The following is a 5,662-nucleotide window of genomic DNA, read 5'->3' as shown; positions in this document are numbered from 1 at the left end:
TTAGGCACATTTCTTCAACTTTCATTTCATATTGTATTGTACCTTATATATGTGAAAAATTTAATATATAATGAAATTGCTTTTGATTTTTTTTGTTTTAAAAGCATAGTCAACTGTGTTCTTGCTTCATCCAGTTTCTCCTAATTAAGGAAAGCCTGTCTGCAGACCTCTGTACTTGTAGCTGATACCTCTGTATATGCATTGGGGTACATTATAATTTCAGAGTTAGTGCACTTTAATAAATTATTTAACAAATAATCAGCCTCCATAAGATTGGCCTTGAATATCCATACCTGTTAAAGTCCTTTTCTTGTTAAACCTAAAAAATGCAAATGCCAAGATTGCTGCTATGGTGTACTAACTTTTGTCACAGTGACATGCCCTGTCACGGGCGTATGTGTTCTGTTATACAATTGAAATATTGGATATACTATTGAAATGTTTTTGTACTTTGAAATCTCAGATAAACTTAATTCTAAAAGAAGCATGACCTCAACAGCCTCACAACTACTTATATCTTACAGTTCTTTCTGTCTAATGCTGGCAACCTGAGCATGTTCTAGGCAAGGAACATTCAATAGCATTTTACTGCTCCAATAAGTTGTTTCAACTAGCAATGTCAAAGGCAGTCACTAAACAGTGCATAACCTTCATACAGTCTCATATGATTTTCCACTAATTACTGTAGAAAAATTGATCAAGTTTCTTTTGAATGAAATAACTTCTATCACACTTCAAAAACTACATACTGAAGATAGTCACAGCGTGCTGCTCTCTAAAAAAAAAATGGCATCTTTATTTTGTTTCAAATCCCCAACCCTGGTGGCGGTTCAAAGTTACGGCAGTTATAACCCCTTATGTCATTCTAAGGAGGAAGGTTAAATATTGAGTCAGCATCCTTTAAAACTAAGAGTATGACTACAGTGGGGTGGAATTTGGGACTTCATGCCAACTCCCTGTTTCTGTTCTATTTTCCCTTTTCTGACCTCTAAGCCAACAGGAGAGTGGGGAGGGTCATACTTTTGTTACGCTTCTTAAAGAATTGTGTTGAGTTTGGGAAACAAAGATGGGCTTCTGAGGGGGTAGTTGAGGATGGACTGCAGGCACAGAAAAAACCAACTGGTGTGCCCCTCTCACCACCAGCAGACCCTTCTTCCTCATTGGTTCAGGGCAAACAATCTCCAAGAATTCAAGGAAACACTTAGAGTTATTTTCTGTTATTTCTCTTTTTCTTGATCTGGAGCCAGTGCAGAAAGAAATCTAAAGGTGAAGGAAAGGCAGCATTCAGCACTGAGCAAGTCCATGTTGGAGAAGGGTAATATTACCATCACCTATACCCAAGAGAAGGGACCAAGATGCCCTGGGTGATTTTCAGTATCACCTGGGACTGCCACTGTCTCCTGTCATCATTAGCATTGCTGAGCTTAAGCTTTGAGCCAGGAATTAAGCCAAAATCTCCATGAATCTGTCTAACTTAGTCTTTGCCTCCATGACGGCTTGTTACATCCCGAGGTAGAGCCTTTATAAACCCTGTGTTCAAAGGGCCCTGGTAAGGCACGTCTTCTGTATTGGACCAGAAAGTAGCTTAAGCATAGAGCCTAAAGGCAGAGCTGCCATGATCTACTCATGGGGATTGAGTACTTATTGAAGCCAATGTCACACACCTGTTTGTCGTTTTCACGTCCAAATGAAGAGTGATGCTGTACATCAGTGAGAAATGTTCAGTTCTCATCTGTCAGCTGTTTGTTTGTTTGTTTGTTTTGGCTCTCTTTCTATGTGAGAAGACATTTAATCATGGACTCACTGGGCAAGCAACATTGTGTGGCCTCTGAAGGCTGAGCTTTTAGTTCTCTCATCAGAACAAATGTAAAAGAATTGAATAATGAAATCTGAAAGATTGTTGCTTCAAATCTAAAAATATTTTATCCCTTTCTTACCTTCTCTAAATAGTATTATACGTTGAAGGCAAAATAACAACTTTGGATTCTAAAAAGTTTAACATTGTTTACATGTTCAAATTTCTATTTTGTAGTTCCTTTAAAGGGCCTAATTACTACAACCAAATCATACAATTAAAAAGTTTGTATGCTGCTGAAATAATCACATCAGATGTATTGCTTCCAGTAGGATAAATCTTCTCAAAGATTTAAGCTATGAAGACCAAATCTACAGAAGATAGCAACTCAGTAAGACTTATTTATACAAGTTTAGTCTTATTGCCAATATCCATGAGATATCATAAAATCAACTTAAATATTTGTAATAAAGGATTATAGACTAGGAAATATATTTCTTTAATAAAAACAACTCATGAAAGTTGAATTGTGACTAAGAGGAAGAGAAAAGAAGGAAAGAAACTAACAATTGTTAAATACTTATTAGGTGCATAGATTTATATACTTTACATCATGTAACTGTTAAAAGAGCCCTGTGAAGTGGGTATTATGACTAATGCTTTGTAGCTGAGGGAATTGAAGCTCAGAGAATTTGAGTAACTGGACCATATAGCTAGTAAGTGAAGAGCTAGGATTCAAATCTAGGTCTGTATGCTTCCAAAATTCACTCTCATTCTTTGTATGAGAGGCCAATTAAAAACCCCCTACATCCCTCTGAATTTGAACTCAGTTGAGAAATAAGACAGAGAGATGCAGATCAAAGTACTCATTTTCTTACCAATAAAAATGACTGGAAAATGTGGCTTTCGATGTGTGACTGATTTGCTTGCTATAGTTCTCAGGGAACTGGAAATCCTTGCCCTCGGGGTTCCTGGCTCAGCAGGACCCCTGTGGGGCCTCTCCCTCTCCAGGGAAAGAGACTGCTCTAGAAAGTTTACTACACCAGTGAGGAGAAGACGAGCGCATGGGGGATTGGCTGGCTGAGGGCGAAATCGAGGCTGGAGCCAAGTGTGCTGAGCTCTCACATGAGGTCCTTTGATCCTGTTCCCTGGAGGCATAAATGGCTGGGGTAGACAGAAGCAGGCTTATTTCTTCTGTCCTTTCTTGCTTAGGGAGTGGGGGTGGAAATCTCCCTGCATCTAAGGAAATTTGAAAAGACAAACTATGGTTGCTTCTTCAAGCAAACCACCTCACCACACTATCCAGGGGCTAGAACCCACTTGCTGCTGCTAAATTATGCCAAGAGAGAACATTCTGATATTTCTCCTCCATTCTAGGCATGGCAGTGTGGTTTGGTGCTTAAAGGCATGGAGTTTTGAGTTGCAGACCTAGGTTTGAGTGCTGAATCTACTAGCTTCAGGGTGTTAAACAAGGTTCTTAATCTCTGTAAACCTTATTTTTCTCAAAGATAAAAACTGGATGTAGTTGTGAGGATAGTGAATGCACATAGTATGTGCATTTGGCACGTTAATTAGCTATTATTGTGGACATAATTTCTCCTAAGAAAAAGGATGAACTAATTGCAGGGCCTAGCCTAAGCTCTGAGAAGTCATTCGTTATAGCATTTCAGTCCATAGTAAACAAGAAGAAATGAGCTAAAGAGTTTAAACCAGGGAAGGCATAGCTGTGGTCACCAAACAACCTGTTAAAGGCGAGCTGTAGTCACCAAACAACCTATTACGGACTGAATTGTGTTCTTCAAATTCATATGTTGAAGTCCTAACCCCAAGTACCGTATATGACTGTATTTGGGGACAGGGTCCCTAAAGAAGTCATTCAATTGGAATGAGTCATATTGGATTAGGTGTTGGGAATTGGCTGGCCAAGGGAGAAATCAAGGCTGGAACCAAGTGCTGAATTCTCACATCAGGTCCTTTGCTCCTCTTACCAGGACCCTAATCCAATATGACTGGCATCTTTACAAGAAGAGGAAGAGGCACCAGGGAGGTACACATGCGGAGAAAAGGCCATGTGTGGACACAGTAAGATGACAGACAACTGTAAGCCAAGGAGGGAGACCTCAGAAGAAACCAGTCTTGCCTGCACCTTGATCTTGGATGTCCAGCCTCCAGAAATGTGAAAAAACTGAACTGGTATTGTTTAAGCCCCCCAGTCTGTGGTATTTTGTTGTGGTGGCCCGAGCAGACAAATATACAACCCAAAGGAATATTCTTTCCGCATTCTCCCTCTTCCACTTTATAGTTTTTTCTCCTTTGTTTCTTTCTTTTTCTCTTTTACTTTCCTTTTCTTCTCTTCTCTTTCCTCTTTCCTTTGTTTTTTAATTTTAATATTGATTTTTGGCCTTCCTATACCTCCATTTGCCTTTCCAGGAAGCTGAATTCCAGACAATTAACCATTCATCTCATCAGTTCATCAAAGCAAATGCCCTCAATGGTTTCTTTTGTGATTTGATTATTATAGAATCAGAATGTAACTTATTCCTCTGGGAAAAATGAAACATAAAAGTTTCAGAAATAAGGTTTTGGGCCAGCTTCACTGGTTTTAAGAGAAATAAGGGAGGAGACTCATGCAGGTTTGACGCTGAGTCGCACCATGTTGTTGGGCCTGGCAGGCACTCGGGGCTTTAGGTCTTGGTTTGAATCCAGACTAGAAAATCATTACTTCCTAAAAGCCTTGAGGGTTTGGGTCTAGAAAAGTCTATGTGAAGAGATAATCGTTTGGAAAAAGTTTTGCAGAACTAAAGAAAAGTTTCCACAGTTACCTTTTCTGTCCTCATGTAGAGCATCTTTGTTAACTAGGTCTTGGATCAATCCAAGCTGTGTCTGAGAGTAACCATTTATAATTTCCCACCGGCCAGCACTAACACCCTTTAGAAAAGGAACTCAAAGCAGCCCTCACAGTCATGCGATCATGGTGGGAGTACAGCTCCTCACCAAGGTCAGCTCCTCAGTGAAATCCATGCCTTCTGGAGGACTGCTTGTAAATAAATATTAAGCACGACCATTAAAAAATAATTTGGCTCTGACCATCAAATAGTGAAAGAATGTATCAATGTCATTATTATATAAGCATACATGACCAAATTCAGCTAGAGTGGAGTCTTGGCTCGAGTACCAAGCTTGGATTTCCCCAAGGAACACTTTCCCATAATTCATAATGAAAATCTTTCCATTTACTGTGGTTCAACTATTTGCAGAAATTTCAGGCTGGGCTCAGTGGCCCTAAATTTATGCATGCTGGTATACTGAGAAGATCACCATGTTACGGAGGCTCTTCCCTCCCAGTTTACTCCTGGAGTCTATTTAATTTGCAACTCTAACTCTGTGTTCTCAGGATTGCATCAAATTTGGACTTTCCTCACATCTCAGCAGCCACACTTTGCTTGAAATGAGATACTCCCATCTCTGGTCACTGTGCTCTGGCCCCCCAGGACATTCCTCTCACCCGCTGCCCACAGCGTAGCTGCTGAGAGTCCTCTGCCCAGGAGTCCCGAGTGAGAGGACAGTCTTGACTGTGCCTGCCCCCTTTTAGTGACATCCTTCAGGGATTCCTCAGTTTGTTCATTTCCTAGGGCTGCTGAAACAAGTTACCCCAAACTGCGCAGCATGAAACAATACAAATATTATGCTCTCATAGGTTGAGAGGCAAGAAGTTGAAACTCATGGTGTTGCCAGGACCATGCTCCCTCTGAAGGAAGGAGAAGAGTCCTTCCTTGCCACTTCCTAGATTCTGGTGGCTCCTGGCATTGTGGCTGCATCTCTCCAGTCTCTGCCTCTGTCATCACACAGCCATCTTTCTTCTTCTTT

General features: G+C 40.5%; 1 long non-coding RNA gene across 1 annotated transcript; it reads left to right on the top strand.

Moving 5' to 3' along the window:
• Window positions 1–299: 299 nt before the first annotated feature.
• On the top strand, window positions 300–4,365 carry LOC108528934 (uncharacterized). Its single transcript, XR_001885341.1, has 2 exons — window positions 300–1,315; window positions 2,731–4,365. It is a non-coding gene; the product is annotated as an uncharacterized LOC108528934 (long non-coding RNA).
• The last annotated feature ends 1,297 nt before the right edge of the window (window positions 4,366–5,662 follow it).

This window comes from Rhinopithecus bieti, unplaced genomic scaffold (assembly GCF_001698545.2).
Source record: "Rhinopithecus bieti isolate Rb0 unplaced genomic scaffold, ASM169854v2 scaffold_5273, whole genome shotgun sequence".
NCBI classification, from domain to species: Eukaryota; Metazoa; Chordata; class Mammalia; order Primates; family Cercopithecidae; genus Rhinopithecus; species Rhinopithecus bieti.
The sequence above is the reverse complement of the archived record's forward strand: the minus strand, read 5'-3'. Positions and strand labels throughout refer to the sequence as shown.